The 22,770-nt window shown below is 33.0% G+C and overlaps 1 long non-coding RNA gene across 1 annotated transcript; it reads left to right on the top strand.

The window, feature by feature from the left end:
* Window positions 1–18,160: 18,160 nt before the first annotated feature.
* On the top strand, window positions 18,161–20,083 carry LOC128155362 (uncharacterized). Its single transcript, XR_008239591.1, has 2 exons — window positions 18,161–18,604; window positions 19,774–20,083. It is a non-coding gene; the product is annotated as an uncharacterized LOC128155362 (long non-coding RNA).
* Window positions 20,084–22,770: the final 2,687 nt, after the last annotated feature.

The raw sequence follows: 22,770 nt of genomic DNA on the forward strand, positions 1-22,770 counted from the left end.
TAGCTTTATAAAACAGTTAACTTTTGAAAGGAGGTGAAGAAGCTTACGAAGAAGTGAATAATTCCAAGACAGTAGCCGATAAATTACTTTCAATTAGGCGCTAACATCCATTTTCTGGTTTTAAAAGTCGTAAAGTTTGTTCACGATAGCCGTTTGATGACTAGGTAATCTGTCGTTAAGAGTTATCCGAGAACCCTTGGTGTAATAAAATCTCGGGGACCGGGAAGATTGGGGGTGATAGAAGTGAGGTCCAGATACGTGTGACCGCAAGGGGTCGCTGATCACAACGGGTTCAGGGGGTCAACCTTAATGCATCAATTTTTAAAGAAATCAGATTTGTCGAAATGTTATATAGCAATTTTGTACTTAACGTAAGATATTATAATTCTATGGTGCTGTGACCGATATTTTACCTCATCCAAGGAATCAATTGGGATCAGTCCATAGAGATCTAAAAAAAAAATGACGAATATTATTAATAGACTTTTACAATTATAGATTGTTGGGTACATGCAGTATAATAAATTTCAACAAAAATTACTATGTTTCATACAGTTATAAAAAAACAATCTGAATTATTGATAATTTTCTTGACATTTATTCACGGTTGTATAATTATGTACATGTGAATGTTTTCGCTTTTGGTGTGTCACAACTCGTGTCAATATCATAAAATTTTAAATAGAGAGCAAAATAATATCAAGTATGTATAATAAAAAAAAAATAGGTAGAAATTTTCAGATTTGAATAAAATAGTTTCTTTTCATTAAACCAGGTCACAATGGCGACATTACTTAAGACAAATTTTGATGGAAAGAGACAAATATGTAAGAAAAACAAATATTTACATATACTTATGAGTTGAAAAATGTCTTTTGATGTAAAAATTTCCTTTTCTATTTATGCATATTTAGGCAATCACGGGCAATTCTCCATGGGATTGGAAATCTTGTTTTACATCGATTCATCAAGTCCTTATAACACGGACGACTACGTACAATGTAAGCTGCCATTCGGAGACCATGATGAATGAAGAAAGCAGACGACACTTTGTGAGTTTTTGACGTCGAAACATTCAAAAGGGTTAGAATTCCGATGTTTGAGAAAGCTTTCTGTTTAAAATGGAAACAAACACCTGCGAAATAAAGAGATAATGGTACAATGAAAACAATCATCAAACAGATAAGACTAAATAATTTCCTGTGTCTTAATTAAACCTACAGCTGTAATAAATGGGGATCATCCATCTGCTCATCAATTAGTTATACGGTATAATCAACCTGGTACTAAGGTGGTCCGAAGACGAGGAATGCCTTTAATATATCTGTTAATTTATTTTTTTTATAAACTAAATGTTTTCGATTTATTGTTTTTTAATTGACAAAACAGTTGTTTTAAATTAAGACGAAACAATACCCTTAGAATATACCAAGTTCAAGGTTATAAAAACAGAGCAATTATAAAATACATGTATGTATCGATGTATCAATTTTTTAAACTTTATAAATTTGCGAACATGTTTTTACTATTGCTATTATTATTGACACGGGTCAAATATTAAGTAATGCATAATAAAAATGCAGGGGGGGGGGGGAGTATCCGCAAACTTAAACTTAAATTCATTATTCAAATCAATTTTCCAATTCCACATTACATAACAAATTATCATGTTCAGTTTGCAAATGATCTGTACTTGACCTTGGACAAAGAAAGACTGAAGGTCGTTTGATCTTGATACGACGAGAGACTGTACCCCCTCCGTTGACACGAGTCAGCATCTTTTGAAAAGTTCGCGTGAAAAAATTCAAAAATTCCATTAAAAGGTTTAATCAGATCACGACTTTATATCTCAAAAAGCGAGTTATCAGTAATCGAAATCTCATCTCTGAAAACATTTATGTCTTGGAGGGCCTTTTAAATGTAAGCCTTACTGCGCATACCAGCTCAGCATACCTAATTACTAATTCAAATATCTGGCTATTTTGCTTATCTTTTCGATATCTATCCTTGCCCTGTTTATTTCCTATTGTTGATTTTTTTCAAAAATGGTGATTTCTTCTTGAAATGAAAAGATCAAATGCATGTACCATTCCTGGTTGTTACACCTGGTACAGTGTCAAATGCTGTTTTGACACGAATGACAACTGAATGCGCGCAGGTTGTAAATATTTGTGTGCATGGGAAAGCTTTCAATACCTGGAATAATGAAATAAAGATAAAAGCTGGCTAATAGCTGCACGGTTGTCATTAAGGTGTGTAAAGTCGGGTCGTATATCTATTGTTTTCCTATACTTATCATGGACACGCATTGTTGTGTCATTTATAGCTTGCAAAATCAGTGAACCGTGGTCGATTTTGTACCTAATTTGTTGCACCATCATGTATATTTCAATTTTTACAAGCACTTCGATTGCTATATAACAACGGCACATCTCATGACCTATGGGAAATGGATATTGGTCTAATAATTTAATTTTTCTTTACCTTGTAATTTCGTAATTTAATATCTCGCCGAAAACAGAGCGATAGCTAGATGACGCCTTTTTATGATAGTTCATTAAGTAAACTTATACCGCTTTAATTACGAGACAAGATCATGATTTCGTTATTAAATTCTTATTTTTAAAAATAACTAGGTCGAAATAAACAACAATTAAACGGTTTTATATTTCTTAAAACAGAATTTTTATTACCGTGGTAATTTTTGTTAATCCACAGATTGGGTGACTGCATGGTACAGGATGTCCCAGACTATCTGATACCATTTGAAACTCATATAAATTAATATTTAGTATTTGGCCAAAACATGTAAATTATGACTCAAATAATAAGTCAAATAGTTTAATTTTTCCCACAAAAAAAGTTCATAAGAAAAAAATTGCTTTTCATTGAATTATGATATCACAAAATTGCATTATATTTCTTTGGTAGAATTGAATTTTATTCAAGATAATCGGACACGAGAGCATCTTTCATTAAAATAAAACTGTCTGTTCAAACACAGATTACAGATATTACATGTAGTTGTACGACAGGCACGTAGCACGTTTTTTTTATTTACCAATAAAAAAGTATATTAAGATGGAGTTATTCTGGGACGACCTCTAAAGTAAAAACCAACACTCTCGATCAACAAATCTACAGAATCTTGGAGAAAATTATTGGAGATTGTGCACTTTGTTCGACGTGTTAATTCGGAGTCCAGACGGATTTCTAATTAATTATCGTGCTTACGCTTCAGGAAGTTTTTTCAAAAGAATTTTTTCCTCCTGTGGAGATTGGTCAGTAAATGGACAGACAAGGAACAATGGGGCATGCTTGGTTATTGGGGAAGATTAATCAATCCGCCAGTGTTCACCTCTCTCGTCCCTACAACCATTTGTCTGGGCTATCAATCTACGCAAAAAATAAACCCAGTGCTATAAAACAGTCGGATCATTTTCTAAATTGCGTGATTGGCAAGGGTGGTGGTACCAGTGGTGTTTGGGGGGGAGGGGGGGTGTCGATGGTCAAAAAAAAAACTATACCTCTTTAAAGTGGAGTTAATTCAAATTACATGAAATACATGTGCGTGATTTTTTGCCAGTCATTAGAATGTCGTCGTATATTTTGGCCTGTCTACCATCTCTAATGTGACAACGTCTGTTACTTACATGGCCCGTAGATAAGACCTTAGCGCTGATTGGCTGTACTCCGTTGTAAATATTAGAGAACAACCGAAAAAACATACATTTCGTCGATTCGTCTTAATTCTAGATTTATTTATTTATTTTTCATGACTATTGACATTAAAGTACAAATTAAACTGGAATTCCTTACTTCAATACATTAAATACGTGTGTAAATGAATATAACGATGCGCAAAAAGGGATCGTTGAAAGAAAAAAATCTTTTCAAAACTTAACGATCCAAGACGATGCGGATACTTTCATAAAGAGGTGTTTAGACGAAAATGAAAGAAGACCTAGAGGAAACCAAAGCAATGTTGCTCTAATTTAATTTTCGTATTTAATGTTTTTATAATCAATCTAAATATTACGTTCATTTTTTGACTTACTTATCAGATGTAATCTCTGAACCTCCATCGGAGCATGTAATAAAAATGGCAGATGCTCAATTTATTTCCAAGGGTTAAATCATAAAATGTATTATTTCTTTTGAGCGTTTGGGTTCGCACAATTTATCAGAGGGCCTATTTCTTTGAGCGGAGGTGATAAAGCTGGTGTGTAATCACACGTAACGCGTAAGATCACATGCTGTTAGGATAATCAAAGATATCCAATAAAAAGATTTAACTAATTACAGTCAAAGTTGTCATGGGAGTAGACTGTTTCTGGGAACTGGGTGCTCTCTCTTGACAACGCCTGTTTATGTAAAAATGATTGAAGACAAAAATTATATTGATCATTTTTTGTCAAATGCACGATTAAAATTTTAATCTCCATAACAAAAGTCATTATGATGTTTACGATATAAAGAAAAATGATAGTTTCATACTATTTTGAAGTTTAATAAACTGCTAAATTTTTAGGATTAAAGAAACAACAGGTGCTATTTAATATAACACTCTGCACTCTTGCTTCAAATTAATGCCACATAAAATCGGCTTGGTTGGGTTTGACATCAGTTTATTCAGCAACAGTGGGCTCAGCCTTTGAAGCACGAACACTTGATTTGAGTTATTTGTGAAAATAATTGAATTATTGCTTTTAATTACAAGATTACACTTTCTGTGGTTCTAAGTCAACAATGTGAAAGTGGCTTTTTGTACTTTTTGTATTCCGTTGTTTACTAAAAGATTAAGATGCATGAAAATATTTAAATGACTAAATAGTCTGGAATTCGAATTTAACAACAAGATGAGAAGTAAGAAGGTGGAATGTTAAGACAAAACTATATTCTGAGTGGGTTAAAGAAATTGACAGGGCATTTTCTAGAACGATAAATGCTGTATACCGTTTAGCAACTCGGAGCCACAAGATCGCAAGAGTTATCTTTCTTATAACCTTTCTCCATGCCCTTGTACTTTTAAAAAGGGAAACGAGTAAACCCCAAGTTTGCTATTTATCCTTGGTCACATCTGAAAGTCAATTCCAAGCACTAACAAAAAATCAATAGAAATATATAGTATCCCATGGCGTTTATAGGTCAAAATTGAGCTTGTTTACAACATACAGCGATCCGCAGCAAATTAATCTAAGACTAAAAATGACACCCACCTCCTATTTCAACCCCTAGGCCCCCCTTATTTCTTTACTTCCTGCAGCACTTCTTCATTTCATCATTGAATTTAAACAGTGATAAATTTACTTTAAAATAATCATTATTTCAGTAATTTATTATACCAATTCAATTCAGTTTATTCGCTCACACCATGGAATGGTACATGTATGAGGTCAATCATTATATACAGTTCAAAAGTCAGAGGTACATTGATAAGTAGTAGATACATTGTAAATACGCATAAATATACAATATATACAATGAAGATAGGAAAAAGTATAATAATGGAGGACATATTATTATATCAAACTGTATATTTTGATAATAAAATAACATAATTTGTTCAGGTTTGTAGCATTAGAACAAGACATAAGTTCACAAAACTTAATAGTAGTTGGCACTGACCTGAATTACACGGTTTACACACTCTTTGGTTTAACGGTGTATTGTACCATCTCCCAGTCTCCACTGGGAGATGGTGATTTGAGCTGAGGTTCCAAACAGAAAAACCTTTCTGAGCTTTAGTGGCAATATATTAATGTAATTTTCATAATTAAAATTTTTCTTAAAAATCTTGTAAATTTGCCCTTTTGACGAGTCATTAATTTCACTAGACCATTTTTGGATATATTTGTCTTGTAACCTTTGTTTTACAATTGTAGAAATCCACTTTACATTTACAATATTTTGTTCATACCAAATATTTGAAAAACCACACATATCTAAAATATTTTTAACACCTGCAATCCAAGAGTTTGACATATTTCCCCTTTGATATTGCAAGACCAAAAACTTATATAAAACAGATACAATTTTGCTTTCAGAGTTTGTAAATAACTTTGACCAGTAGGAAATCATTCTGGTATATACATTGATACATAAAGGGAAACGACCTGTTTCCCCGTAAACCATATAGGATGGTGTACTACTTTTTAAGTTAAAAACATATTTTAAAAATTTCAAATGTACACGTTCAATAACTTCTTTATTTTCGTAACCCCTAATACCAAAAGAAAATTCTCTAGAATGATATATATCCTTTAAGAGCCACAAGAGCGCAAGAGTTATCTTTCTTTTAAATTTTTTCTCTGCCATTGCGCATTGCAGTGACTGAGACGGAACGTTGCCTAATTTAAAGGATAAAAAAATGTTCATTGTGTTATCCAAATACGTCACACATTTGTACAAATTGTTCATATTCTTATGAGTTCTCTTTTCATGGAAGAATGCTTGATAATTGAATTTTAGAACCAGGACGATTCAAAGGCGAACATGATATTCTCCAAGCTTTAAACTATTTATGACCTCATATAGATCAAAGCGCACTATTTAAAAGACACTTTCATACTGCTTTCTAAATCATGAAGGAGCTATTGTTTCACTGATTTAGCTATATTAGGAGGCATTAGAAATTAATGAATTATGGTGCTATGTTTTGCTGATGTTAATACCGCTGCTTAATGGAGGGATATGAGATTTTCATAATAATAATAATGGTTCTTGTACCTGTATTAATAGGTATAGGGCTCATCTACATCCAGAGACTAAGGTAAGCAAACGTCAGTTTTGCAAAACTAATCTATTTACTTTATACATGCATGTAGTTTGAGTTCAAAAATTTACGAATTTTTTATTGTTATAAATTGTACACGGTCATTCAATGTACAATTAGTGTATAACAATTGGCATACATGTGATAGAATTCATCAGCATATTTTAACTTCTAGTAATGCATTTTCTGCACTTTTTCTTCACCATGATGCTTGCTACCCTTCATATCCACATGAACCATTTTATATAGCATTTTTAAATACTAAGTCTTATATTTTGACGCATAACAAAGCACTGTACATAATATTTTTCCTGACCTGACAATAATTCATTCTAAGGTGTAAAGGTATTTATTCCATCGTTTCTATCACAACAAGTAATAACATCATCAATTCAATTTCAGGAGCTGTAGGAAGTGGTTCTGCAGTCGTTTTTGTGACTTGGACCGGACGGACGAGAAACAACTGTACGTCCGCGAGGATACGTTCTCCAGCTACGCTTCCTCGGACATTGAAATTGTAGAGGCGGAATCCCACATATAAATGACGTCACTTCCGTTGCTGTTTTCGTGGATACCATAGACACAGACCTGTGTTTATGACTGCAGGACAGCGGTGAACACTGCAATTACGGATCTGTAAAAGATGCTTAATATATGTTGACTTGCATGTTAAGATGTTTGTGTCTATGTGTTTAATTCTCTTATACTTCATGTAAAAAAAAATCAGGTCTATTTTGTGTTCACATCTTTTATTCTTTTTCAATTTGTATCATTCAGACTTGCTCGTTTGTATGTTATTTTGTGCATTGCTTATTCGATTATTTCCTTATTTGTTTCCAACTCCTCTACATCTCTCAAATTACTAAAAAGTAAGATCCATGCCCCCATGTTCTGTAATTACTTTGAGGATTTCTTATCAAGTATTTATTTTAAAATATAAACTGTCCTAAAATATGCACTTCTGTTTGCCTTGTGCCCCAAATATGTACATTTGTACATACAGAAACACATTGAACAATTGGTATTCAAATAATTTGGCACAGTAATTTAATTTTATATTCAAATTCCAAATTTTTGAAAAGCTGAAAGTAATTTGCATAAGCCTGTAAAAGTTGTCTGTCCTTGTTGATCAAGAATATTACCGATTTATCAGATATAAACATTAAGATTAACCTGTGTCTGCCACATGTACCACTGCACAAATTGATTAAGGATATGTGAACCTGACAAAAACAAGTTCATTGCGCAACGCGAACTGTCGTCTGGCGACAAGCAATCGTATTTCACATCGACGGTTTATTTGCTTAATTTAAGGTTTAAAACAGTGATATAAAATGTGTAAGTTTATGAATTTGCATAAAATATAATTTATATCAACATTTACATCAAAAGGTTTTACTTTTTTTAATCATTTACAAACTTAAAGTTTACGACATACTTGCGCCGATTTCCGGTAATTTCCCAAATCTCGATGTAAACAACAAGTCGGAATGACAAAAACTGATGGATATTATTAGTGTATGACGAATATTGCGAGCACAAACTGATGTCGGGTGTCATAAAAAGGGAATGGAAAAAAGGACGAGACCATACACCAGTTCCCTGTGATCTAAACCTGCCATTTGCAAGCAGTAAGCATGGTAGGTGTCTTATCATGACATGTGCTATATTGTATTATGTTAACGTTACAGATTATTATGCTCGTATATTATCCACGTGAAAACAATATCGCCTAGCCTATATGCAGAATAGCTACACAATAATCCTAATTTGTTCAAGCATAAAAATTATTCATTGTTAATTCAGTCAGTGTTTGTAATTAAAATAATCACAATTTTAGTTCGAATTTTCTTAAATGAAATTTACCATCTGATGATAAATGGTAAGGTTGACCGCATAGAGGGCCCTGAGTTTACTCTAGCATATGACAAGCTTATTTACCAACATTTACTCACAAAATATTTTTAGTCTAACACTTTCATGCACATTAGCTTGAACAGTATATTTGTAAGGAATAGGTTATATGATTGTATTGATGATTTTTTTTAGCACATACTGGCGTGCGACCAGTTCTCGCCGAGTACCATTTCTCGCCAGTACATTGTGACGTCATTTTTCGTCTATAATTTTATGTGTTGATAAAATGACGTCACAATGTACTGGCGAGAAATGGTACTCGGCGAGAACTGGTCACACGCCAGTATAGTTCATAACATGAAGAATTAATCTTTTATTCACTATCAATAACTGATAATGTTGATAATGTTGATTCTCTGTACTGTGAAAACATTTGAACAGCTGACTGCAGATATTCACCTTTATTGAACTGTAAAAATCAAAGTACAGTTGAAAGAAAAATTAGTATATCATGGTTTATCGGTTGATAGAATTGCTCACATCATATTTAGATTTCATGTGCTGGGTTCATTATTGTTAAATTCTTATTTTTTTCCCATTATTTTCAAATCATTAAAACGCAAGATTTTTAAATACACACAGTTATATAAGATATGAAATTGTCAAATTAAGTAACATTAATTTAAACTTTTCAAGATTAGAATAAAATGTTGACAAGTTTCACCTGATATCAAATTTTTATATAGAATAATCCATTTATATAAGGTTCTGTCTGTCTATGTTGCATACACTTTCATGATATGCCTATATGAATTTTATATATTTTTCTACATGTAGATTCTTAAAATCATCTTTTCACATAAGTCCTTCTTATATGTTATAAGTAATAGTACCAGTAATATCAGGTTTTTTTTTTAATACAGACTTTCCAAACCTCCAAGAGATGAGAACATCACTGGTATGTGTTAACGAGGTCATTCCTAATACAAGACACAATGCGGAAAAATATAAGACTAATGTAAAGAACTGAAACCATGAGTGATGAAGAGAAGAGCTGATAATCAGATTATTGTCTCTGTTATGTTCATCCTGATAAAGCCTTTCCCGATTGATGCCCTGGATCATTTATTTGGTAATTTAAGGATGACAATATTTATTTCAACATTTATGATATAATATTAAGACAATTAATAAGCAGCACAACATATCCTGAAATATGAAACTGGACCAAACCAGTGATAATCTACCATTTATGATTTATTACATTTACTTGGATTTGAAAACCATTTCTGAAACTCCAAAAGTCATGAATAATTTGGACATATAATGCATACAATTAAGAATTAGTATTGTAAAAGAATATATATTATGATAATGCATATGCTATAAGAAATACAATTGATAGATATCAATTCAAAAGGTGTTTATACTGACCAAGTGCAGTAATGAAGTTTGTAATGGCTATATACTGTTCATGTGGAGAAACTGGTTTTTGAAATATATGTCTTATGTTTATAATTATGTTTAATTTGATGATTGCATAGTATATCAAATCATCATTTCTGTCTATTAGTGTCTGTCTGTCCATCCATTTATCTGTATGAAGTCTGTTTTATTTTATAACCCTGATGAGGTTACTGATGTAGATCAAGTTGAGATCATCATTATGACAGTTATATACAACAAGCCTCACAGAAAATATCAGTCCTCTAAATTACAGAGTTTTTGAATGAGTTTAAAATGAATGTATCGTTGAGTAAAATTTTTATTTTTAATATTTTTTGAAATGATTTTTGTGAATAAGAATATTTTTTGTTATAACTTATCCTTATTTATTTTTTTATCATTTTTGCATGAAAAAAAATATACATATCCTAGTAAGGCCACACCAATATAATTTCTTGCTTGTCGGACATTAAGTGGAAAAGGGTACAAGCAGGCTAGCGATAAAATAATAAGATTATTATTTTTTGTAGCCAAAATTTTGAGGCGGTCCATAATGATATGATTTGTAAAGTTTTATTTAAACACGAGCATGCAGGATCCGATAAAAAAGAAATTTAATTGGTGTGGCCTTCCACATTTTCTATATTTTAGTTCAAATTGAGGCTGAACCATTGTAATATATTACCCTGCATAATCATTCTGATAAAGTCTCAATCATACATTATAAATAGCATCAAGACCAATATGGGGACCAAGGAAGGGTTCAAAGTTCAAAGGAATTATAGGATTGCATACAATCATGTATATACATAAGGACAAATCATAAATCATTTCAGAATCTGCAGTGTTGTTTAGTCCAATCAGATAATATGATTTAAAGAATTATCATGATTAAGTATCAAATTTCATTTTATACCTGTAATCATTTGAAAGATTCTCCTATTTTCAGACACCCATTTTAATGCAATACCTTACAAATCAGACAAAACTTTTAAAGATTGATAGAGGAAATTCAAATTAATTACAATCAGTATATGATTTTTATGAAACCTGTGATTTATTTGGTTTGATTGTATTTTAAATCTTTCAAAAAAGGCTTAATAAAGATTGTGTGTATTAAAGTTTTCATGCATGTTTTTCTTTTTTGTGTACAGAGACTAGAGTTTCTTGATTATATCAGATGCACAACTATGACACTCTGTTAATTACCATTCAAATAAACTCTTTAGGAAGTGAAAAAATTGTTAAATTAAAGAATCATTTTCTCTTTATATGATTGGTTTTTAGAAATACTACCATTTATGGCAGTGTTGACTTTCATGAAGCGCGCAGAGTGATTTTTTGTAAAAGTCAGATCAGAGGAAATTCGGATTTTCAGCCTTTTTAATTCAATTAGTTGTAGAATTTACAACACAACTCCTTTAATTTTGTTCGACAAGAACTTATGCAGGTTCACAGTATAACTAGTTGAAAGAAATCGCCATTTAAAACTGAATTATACAACTTTTTTTAACAGCATGTAGGGTTTGTAGCATCTATTTCAATAGAGGTCAGAGGAAATTCAGACGTTATTATCTTTTTTTCTAATTCACGAACATGCCAATTATTGATTACTAATTTTTTGCTATTTATCATATCTTCAAAATTACATAAAAAAAATAAGAGTGTAATTATAGGAAATTGTATTTTTTGCAATTTTTCTAGCTCGGGTCACGTCAAAAAATGTCACTTTTTTAGTGGTCAGAGGAAATTCAAACTAAAATAGCGGATTAAATAAAAGGAATTCTTATAATCCATTTTCAGATAAATAGAGTATTTTATTAACCTTTTTAATATTTTGGTGAGAAAAGTTTTCTAGTTAATTGTAAATATGTCTTTTATGACATTTTCAATTTGCATTTAAGGTTTTTTGTGTCGTTCTAATTTTTTGAACATGGGTAAATTTGAAGGTCGTTGCCATGGAAACGAACTCACGAACATATGCTTAAAATGTCTTTTTTGACAAAAACAAATGGATTAGAGTCTGTTTAAACAATTTTTTCAATTATTCAATTAGTTTCATGTCAGGTTCACATGTCCTTAAGAGACATCAGGGTCGTATAGACGTACACGTGTATATACATGTAGTATCTAAACGTCCCTGAGGACATACATTGTGCAAAAATGTGATACAAAAAAAAGGTATTTCACTTTTTTATTCTGTATACAGAAATGAGTAGATCTAAAAGAAAATTTAATTTACGGGAAATCTTCAGCATTCTTAATTTAGACGCTGTAAAAATGATATGTAAATTTTACTATGATCTAACTTATAACATAATCCACTTTTTCATTGACTGGTCAATAGTTCTGCGTCAATAAGATTATCTCTCTTTTTGTTTACGTCTCTCTTAGCTGTCAATCGAAATGTGGCGTCGCTGTGAAATTAGAGAAATTCTTAACGATTAGAAACATCACTTATTAGAATATTTAGCGACTGCTGATTGGATGAAAAAGTGGGATATGTTCTAACGGAGGGTTTACCGATTTGCCTTCTTATCAATCAACAAAATTATGGGGAGGATATCGTCCTTTCCGATATATTAGTCATGTTGTATATTTTATTTGATAAAATGAAATATATCGGAAAGGAAAGTACATTTAGGAAGGCAACAAACTAATGGACCTCCTATAAAATGTAAGCAGTGCCACGGCATGGTGGGAACTTTTACTGATTGTTGTGGCATTTAATGTCGTGATTGGAATTGTCACCATTCTCCTAAAGAGGTTAGTATGTCTGTTGGTATGAAGCATCATTTCAAGCCACGGTCCGGAACTTGTCGTAGCTCATAGTTATATAGGCAGTCCTGGGTGTACGTGTCGGTCGTGGTCTGCGACGGTTGTATAATGAAGTCTGTGGAATCCGAACGACGACGGTTTGTTAAGTTAAAATGGACTTTTAGAATCTGTCTCTATAACAAATTACTATAGAAGTTATATCATTTTTTTTGTTTCCGATCACAAAACAATTAAGATAGCTTTCCTCAGCTGATTGATATGAATATTTACCCTACCCAGAAAGGAGCCATCAAAAAACTGTAATAAGATGCCAGGAAGGTTAATGCGAATGTATTTTGTAATATGGTACATTTTTCCAAAGGAAATTGAAAAATGAATTCATTGGCCGTTTTAAGAAACAATGATTTTTATCCTTGAAAGATGATATATCCACAGCAACTATTACCACAATTCAACACCCCAACCCCCCCAACCCCACCAATGAGGAAGAGGGCAATGTATTGAGTACATCTCTACTCTTTCAGACACAATATACGCACAAAATGTTGAGTGCAGCGAAACAGTCATTAATAAATGGGCTGGACATTCCATAGGATCTCTCAGGAAAGTGCCAACGCACTTTTAAATGTTTTTTTTTTAAAGTGCGTTGAATTGACTTTGAATTATTTTCAAAGTGCGAAATTTTTTGAAAGTGCGTTGTATCAAAGCATACAGTAACTATGTTTGATCTTAGTGCCCTTTTATAAAAATAATTAATATTTGCTAATCAAACGTACACAGCAATATTTTTATCAGCTTGTATTAAGAATTTACATTTTTTTTTGCAAAAATAAAAAACAAAACACAAAAAAAAAAACCCACCAAAAAAATGTAATAGGAATACATGTATAAGATGCACAATTGAATATACCGGTATATTTCTTCCTGCATGTGGAATCAAAACTTATTCATTTTCTTATTTCTTGATTCAGAATGTTTGATAACAGGAGATGCCACGAACCGAAAAGAAGTTTTGTCTTCAGAAGGAACCTTGTGGGCGTAGCATCTGTTTCAACGCAGACTTTACCCACATTTACAGTTCAGACCGACTGTCTGGGAACTAAATGTCTTGTGATGGCCATACAGACAATTATCGTTTCTCTTTGAATGTATATGTATTATGTATCTCATACCGATCTTTTAAGTAATTCATCCGACGAAATATGCATTGTTGCATTCATGCATTGGAATGAAAACAATCAATCATTAAATGCATATTAGATTCATTGAAATTTAATATTGCTTTTAAAAAATGAAATTGAACACCAATAGTTTGAATGTGTCGTTCTTTGGTATATTGTTCAATTCAGTCGACGGTTTTGTGAATGATTTATTGGCTTAGTAGCGTAGCTTTTAACTTTAATTTTTCTCTCTATTGCGTTGACATTAACAAATGTGCGACGAATGTATTTGGAGGTCTTTTTCTAATTTGAACGCGTTTTGAAAAAAAAAAAAAATTAAAGTAACTTTCAGTTAGTTTGTTCAGGATTTATTTAAATAGAATAGAGTTGTTTACATTTATTTGTATCCAGCCATAAAAAAAGCTGTTTTGTATATTGACCATTTTCCACAATGATAACCTACATGTATAACCCTTCTCTATTTAAAAATTAAAATGACCAAATTTTAAAGGTAAAACGTAATTTTTTCTTCTTACTATAACCTTTTATGTATAGAAAATTACATTCAAATATTTTTTGTAAATTTAATTTCAGTTGTTGACCTCCAATTAAGTCTCATTAACACTTGAAAAAAAAATCAAATAGTAATGTTTCTCTATAATATCTTAATTATGCAATGTACATATAGTTTATTAAAAGATTATAAGTCTTTATGTTTTGCGGCTATTTTATACGCAACCATGACCATTAAAGTAAGTTTCTAGTACAGATAGGAAATCGGAATGGATATGGAGAGTTAAAAAAATTATAAATTATTTTAAAACCAGTGGATTGAAAGTAACGAAGTCGATGGAATGGTAGTAGGATCTGCACGAAAATCGGCGATTTATGAATTGCTATGACCAACTACATTGTAAACATACTTAAATGTCCCGTCTTCTCTCAGATTCATTATGGAAACTTAATCTAACCCGGTCGTAAATTATGTAATTTAAGTCACATTTAAAATTTGATTTAATTACGTACATGTAAATACCTGTCGCTTAAAAATAAAGATACCCATGCGTTATCTGTAGGACATTATTATGAAGCTACACAAGAAGTTTGAAATCAATTCGCTCAACCATAACGAAAAAAGTCTGGAAAACGAAGTGGGGCAGATCTAGAATTATTGACAAACCGCGATAAAGATCAAGTCCTCCAGTTTCACCGGTAACTAAAAAAAGAAAGACAGAAGACAAACGTTTCTCATGGTTAGACTATGCCACTGCAAATAGTATTTTAAGAGATTTTGGGATGCAGATCATTAATTGATTACATGCTTTGAATGTTAATTTCACTTTATGTTTTAAATTAAATGAAAAAAGTGTTCCATGTAATAACTCTAGCCAAACTTACCCCCTTCCCCAACCGCGAATCTAAGGCCTATACGTACATTTAAAAAAATTGCTGGTGCGTTGTTCTGGTATAATTCCTATTGTATATCTTAATTGCAAGCCAAGGAAATGGCCATGAAACTTTAAGAAAAATTTTTGGGTAATTTTTTATGATGTCACATTTTGATCAAATTTAGAATTTTAAAACAAAAACAAGTATTGCAGTGTATGATTTACAATTCTAAAAAACAATAAAATTATGAAACCATCAAATGGAAAAGACAATATTATAACCGATTTTTCAATCTATTACTATTCATTAATCAACCATATTATTAAAGGCTTCATAAAATTGTTATGATAAATGATACACTATAGAATAAGGCATTGCTTCAATCTGTATATTCAATCTGAAAAAATTCAAAATCATAAATTCAAAGATGTACCTAGAAAAGCATCAAATTTAGCAGTCAATGCTGAACTAGGTCCTTATTCAATTTACTATTTTTGTTATGAAAACATGTTTAATACTATATCAGACTAAGAAATATGGAATCAAATACAACATATAATAATGCACTGCTAGGATCAGCTTTTAAAGAAGACAAAGAGTTAGCTTCGAAAAAGAGTTATACTTCATGGCAAAACAAGATTTTTAATCTCTAACAAAAACTAAACTTAACATCTTTAGATATTTCCCATAAGGATTTGAGGTTTAAGTTAAATAATTTTTTTGTTGATATGATCTTTGAGCTATTGAACAAAATCTCATCCTCTAACTCAGGAAAACTTTTGTCTGTTATTTGATTTCATTTTGACTGTATGCCAACATGGTGATGTCAATAAACCATTGAATTGAATTGTTGAATTGTATATGTGTTTTTATTACAGTCTTTACGGAAGAAAAATTCAAGAAATTCTACAAGTGACAAGCGAAGCAATCCTGAATCTCTCGGTCTTAATAATTTTTAAAGAATGTGTAAGGAACGACATTGAAGTTTCTGAACGTAACAGCTGATATGTGTACTAATTATTAAGAACGACAACTCATATATTCACTCCAAGTTGTATTTATAATGAGAGTTGTCTTTCGTTGATCCACATGTAATATCAAGAGTTATTGCGTCTCTGAAGGTATTGCACAACAATAATTTCTGCTTTCTTTTCTTTCTTTCTTTATTTCCTCCCAATGGAGATGATCACAACACATTCCAGCATACCCCAGAATATTTTTTTGTAAATATATATGTATTTTTTTCATTTAAGTGAAATATGCTTTATGATTTCTTAATAAACTTTTTTTCTGTAATAAAAAAACATATCTGTCTGGTCAGACATCAACAGGTCGTATTATCCACATTTATTAAATACTTAGTAATAAATACAGGTGTTTTGCATACGTGATACAGGTGACATCACAAAACTCGTATCGGCCTCCAGGGCTGATACAGGTTATCCGCCCTAGGGCTCGTCTGCCTTTTTTTTGTTTCAGCATTTGTGCATGTTTACAGACGAAAAAATGAAACATTTGTTACAGTCGACATTTTTAATTGCAGTTGAAAAACTTCAAATGCTAGCAAATGTTTTAGAGAAGTTAATTTAAAAACTGAGGAAATTTCGGGTCTGTAGCTACATGTTTGGTCAAACAATAAGATCTCATGTTTTTATTTAATACATGTACAGACTTCTTTCCAATAATACTTAAAAAAATAAATTTGTTCGAGTTGGTGGTTTTTTTTATCTATTACTAAGTATGTAATAAGTATAATAATAGATACCCTTTTTCCATATTACAGCCTGTATCAGCCCTCGACCAATATAAACCCTCGGGCCTTCGGCCCTCACGCTGATATTGGAGTCTCGGGCTGATACTGGCTGTGATATAGAAAACTGTATGTATTATTCTCGATATATTTTGAGAGTGGTATGATTTGTATTTAGGAGTTATCAATTCTTATTTTTTAATACTAAAGATAATATAAAGCAAACGACATTAAACTTTGGTATCCATGCCCAGGTTCATGAAGCAATCTTACACTTAGTCAAAACTTGTACACTGTCATGCTGTCTTGTGATTAAATACATCGAAAAAAATGAAATTCATTAAATATGTGTCTCTATATTATGTTCATAATTACAAATTTTAAACGTGACTTTATGACAAATTTTAATTTTATAAATGAAATAATTTTCGACTGAAGTTTAAAAATGCTCAATGATATTGTTTTATTTCCCTTGCAGCTAAAACATCAACGGCTCGAAAACATACGTTTTTTTGTTTGCCTTGGGCACCAAATGCATGTACACGTATTAACATTTGTACATGTAGAAACACATTGTAAAATTAGTATTCAATTATTCGGTCACTCATTTTGTAACTAAATTGAAAAGCCTGTGAGAGTTGTCTGCCCGTGTTGATATACCACCGTTAACCTGTGTCTGATACCGCAACAAATTCGTTGGGGTGAGCTCCATAACAATACTGAGTAAGACTCTCTCCTCTTCAAAATAAAAATCCTAAAATATTTCTTTTTTATTCAATAGACACAAGGGACGTATTTACGTATAGTATATACCTCCCTGAAGACACGGCAATCTGATTAAAACCACCCCAACCCCCTTCTCCTTACACTCGTCTCCCTTCTCCTTACACTCATCACAACGAGTGTAAGGATTTAATCAGACTGATAAAAAGGATATAATTTCACTTCTTTATTCTGTTTACAAAAATGAGTAGATCTAAAAGATTACGGGAAATCTTGCGCATTCTTAATATACAAGCTGTAAAAAATGATACGTTGTCAAATATATGTTGTAGCAAAAACACACATTTTAGAAAACTAGTGATCTACATGTTTGCGTCCCGATTTGGCTATTACATGTAAAACACACAACTGAGCCAAGAAAACGGAATGTGTTCAGTTTTGGATACATGTAATCGTAGGGCACTCACCTGAACCAGCTAATATGGAGGGTTTACCGATAATATCCAGCGTATATAAATCAATATGGTCGACATTGGGGTAGGTATTTGCTTTCTTATCAACCAACACACTTGTTGGGAGGGTACCTATTCATTCCTATACAGGTCAACGCAACAAACCAATGGACCTTCTATAAAATGTAAGCGGTGTCATGACATGGTGGGAACTTTTACTGATTGTTGTGGCATTTAATGTCGTGATTGGAATTGTCACCATTCTCCTAAAGAGGTTAGTATGTCTGTCGGTATGAAGCATCATTTCAAGCCACTGTCCGGAATTCATCGTAGCTCTTAGGCAGTCCTGGGTGTACGTGTCGGTCGTGGCCTGCGACGGTGGTCAGTGTATGATGAAGTCTCTAGAACACGAATGGTGACTGTTGACTTGAAACAGACTGTAATCTACTGCCGACTTGTGCAAGAACATATATCAAACTTTGTTGTTTCAGCCATAAACAAGACAGCTTTCCCCATCTAAATGATATGAAAATTTGACGAAGTGGTCTCTGGCCTTTAAGGCTGACTGAGTTAAATGGACCAAGTTAGATTGAATTTACTTAGTAAATATTTGATTAATTGTTATGAACTACTACATCATTAATGACAAATATGTTTTATTATGATAATCAAATATGTTAGAACTATTTCAAATTAAAATCAAATTTACCATATCCAGAATAAATCCATTTGAAGACTCAATGGGAGGCAGTGAAATGTTAATACGAATGTATTTTGTAACAGTGTGCATTTTACGAAAAGGAAGCTGAAAAACAAATATTCAGTGACAACTGTTTCTAGTTTTTATTTTCTTTAACAGATAATAAATTTTCTTCAACTTCAATTTATAACAGTAGCTGCATTTGCACAATCCAACCCCCCCCCCCCCCCCAGCCCCTCACCCCCACACACCCAACAGCACACCCCCCCCCCCCCCCAACACACACAGAGCAGAATGAGGAAGCCCACCGTGACCCTGACTCCCGCAGTTTACAATGTTTTTTGTTGATGTTTTGTTTACTCTGCCTAATATTAAATGCATGCAGCCATGACCTTTTGCACAAAATCATATGTAAACAAAGCGTTGAGTTCATTGACATTCCACTTTAGACCTCGCAGGAAAAGGTGCTAGTTGCAGAACTGTAGCTCTACGGGAAATTCGGGATTGATGGACCATAGGCGGTTTGTCAACCCAAATTCCCCGTAGAGCTATAGTTCTGCAGCTAGAAAAAGTGCATACAATGACTGATGGATCCTGGTGTTCTTCATAAAACAGATTAATTTTTTCTGGTGAACTCATGTAAAGAAAATAATATGTCATTCATGTAAAAGTATCCGATATGGAATTTTTCTTTTTATACGTAGAGAAGCACTAATTATTTCGTGCTTTGTTTCATTATTCAGAATGTTTGATGATAGAAGATGCCATGAACCGAAAAGAAGTTTCGTCATCAGAAAGAACCGAGTGGACGCAGCCTCTGTTTCAACGCAGACTTGACCAACATGTATACCGTAAAGATCGACTCTGTCTGAGAACTAAATGTCTTGTGATGGCCATACAGATAGTTATCGTTTCTCTTTGACTGTACATGTATTATATATCTAATAAGTACAATGAACTCTTAAGTAATTCATCCGACGAAATATGCATTGTTATTTTCAGGCATTGGAATGAAAACAATCAATCATTAAATGCATATTAGATTCATTGAAATTTAATATTGCTTTTAAAAAATGAAATTGAACACCAGTAGTTTGAATGTGTCGTTCGTTGGTATATTGTTCAATTCAATGGACGGTTTTGTGAATGATTTATTGCCTTAGTAGCGTAGCTTTTAATGTTGATTTTTCTCTCTCTTGCGTTGACACTGGCAAATGTGCTACGAATGCATGTATTTAGAGGTATATTTCTAGCTTGAAATCGTGTTGAAAAAAAATTAACGTAACTTTCAGTTAGTTCGAGTTGTTAACGTTCAGAATTTATTTAAATAGTATGAAATTGTTTACATTTATTTGTACCAAGCCTTTACAATAGCTTTGTTGTATTGACCATTTTCTACAATGCTAACCTCTAACCCTTAAAACTCTATTTAAAAATTAGAATGGCCAAATTTTAAAGGTAAAACGTTATTATTTTTTTTACTATAACCATTTATATCTAGAAAATTACATTCAAATATTTACGTAAAGTTAATTTCAGTGTCGATGACCTCCAAGTCTCACTAACAGATGAACAAAAAATAATAGTACAGCTGTAGTTATGTTTCCTTATGATATCTTAACTATGCAATGCATATATTGTTTAATAAAAGATTATGAGTCTTTCAATATTAATGTTTGGCGGCTATTGTACATGCAGTCATGACCATTAAAGGCAGTTCCTAGTACATGTAGGAAATGTGAATGGATATGGAGAGTTCAAAATAATATTTTAAAACAAAAACAAAAACTTTAAAGCCAGTGGATTAAAAGAAACGAAAGTCGAAATACTTGATGAACAATACTTGCTGTGTTGGATGGAATGGTACAGAAGGATCTGCCCGAAAATGTTCCGTCATCTCCTTTCTATGGTGTTCCGATGGGGCCACCTCGACCTTCTCACTTTCGCCTTTAGGTCTGAGTGCGAAGTTGCGAAGGCGAAGGTGCGACGGCGAAGGAGCGAAAGTGCGAAGATGCGACGGCGAAGCGCGAAGATGCGAAGGCGAAAGTGCGAAGGCGAAGAAGCGATAATACTATCGCTCCTTCGCCATCGCAACTTCGCACTCTCGCCTTCGCATCTTCGCGCTTTCGCTTTCGCCTTTTTATAATTGTGGAGCTCTTCTATTGTTTAAAGACAATTTTAGCTGTGTAAAAGGACATCTGAGGCAGACGAAGTACTTTTTAGAATTATTTTCAACAGCCTGCGCAGATCCATAACTTTCTAGGAAGGGGGGAGAGTCGTCGATGGATAATTATATTTGTCCGGGGGGGGGGGGGTGGGGTTCAAAGACATATTTTGGAGATTTTATTATATACAATTAATAAAATTAAATTTTCCAGGGCGATGGGATCCCGACCCTCTCTCCCCCTTTACTGCATGTGTGAAGTTATTAATACTGAATTTTCGGGGGGGGGGGCGGACCCCCTCTTCTCCTCTAGATCCATACATGAGCAAGGAGTGTCGCATAATGAAATTAGAATGTTACTGTGTTTGGTCCACGGTAAACAGACAGCTGGTAAGTGACAAGAGTCTGGAAGTGCATATGAATACATTATGGCGGACATTACATTTTATATAATTTATATAATGATTAGGCATAGCCAGCATATATGTCACATAAACATATATGTCACATATACACATAAAAATATTTATAAACATTCATAGTAAGCACAATGGCCTAGCGCATGCGTACCAATGATATCATGGATTAATCGGAAAACCTTGGCGAGTACGGTGCCTGCATCAAATTCTATGTAATCGACCGAGGCTTCCTGAATGCTATCAAATAAGGCGAAGGCGAAAGTGCGAAGTTGCGAAGGCGAGAGTGCGAAGTTGCGAAGGCGAAGGAGCGATAGTAGTATCGCTCCTTCGCCTTCGCACCTTACCACTTTCGCCTTCGCATCTTCGCGCTTCGCCGTCGCATCTTCGCACTTTCCCTTCTTCGCCGTCGCACCTTCGCACTTTCGCCTTCGCAACTACGCACTCTCGCATCTTCGACCTAAAGGCGAAAGTGTGAAGGTCGAAGTGGCCCCATCGGAACACCATACTTTTCTCATATTTATAGTACATGTAATAGAACCTTAATCTAACACGATCGTAAATTATTTGAGTCGCATTTAAAATTTAATTTTATCACGTAAATACCTGTAGATTAAAAGTAAAAATATGCATACGTTATATGCAGGACATCACTGTAAAGCTACATAGGAAGTTTCAAATTAATTCTCCCAACCATAACGAAAAACGTCTAGAAAACGAAGTGGGGACAAAATGACTGATAAAATGCGTTAAAGACTATAGTCTCCAGTTACACCGGTAACTAAATAGGAAGACAGGTTGGAAACACGGCTCTGCTGATCACATGAAGTTGTTACAGGACAACTATGATAGTAATAGGTTTGTGAATCGTGTAATTAATACATGTATATACAAGATTAACAGGTTGCTAGAAAAAATGAACTGAATTTGGAAAAAGAGATGATAAAAGTATTGGCACGATCATACCCTTTCTATATCACCTTTTTACTCAAAAAGTACTTTTTTCTCATTAGACTTAAAGTTTACAGTTAAAAGTTAACGGAAGAGATTACCGTGCCCCTTCCCCGGTTTGAGGGTCATCATACCCCGTCAAAAATCTTTTCATATGGTTTAAAATAGTATTTTTTGTTAAAATAGTAATTGTATTTTATCGCTTTTTG

Source organism: Crassostrea angulata, chromosome 7 (assembly GCF_025612915.1).
Source record: "Crassostrea angulata isolate pt1a10 chromosome 7, ASM2561291v2, whole genome shotgun sequence".
NCBI lineage: Eukaryota > Metazoa > Mollusca > Bivalvia > Ostreida > Ostreidae > Magallana > Magallana angulata.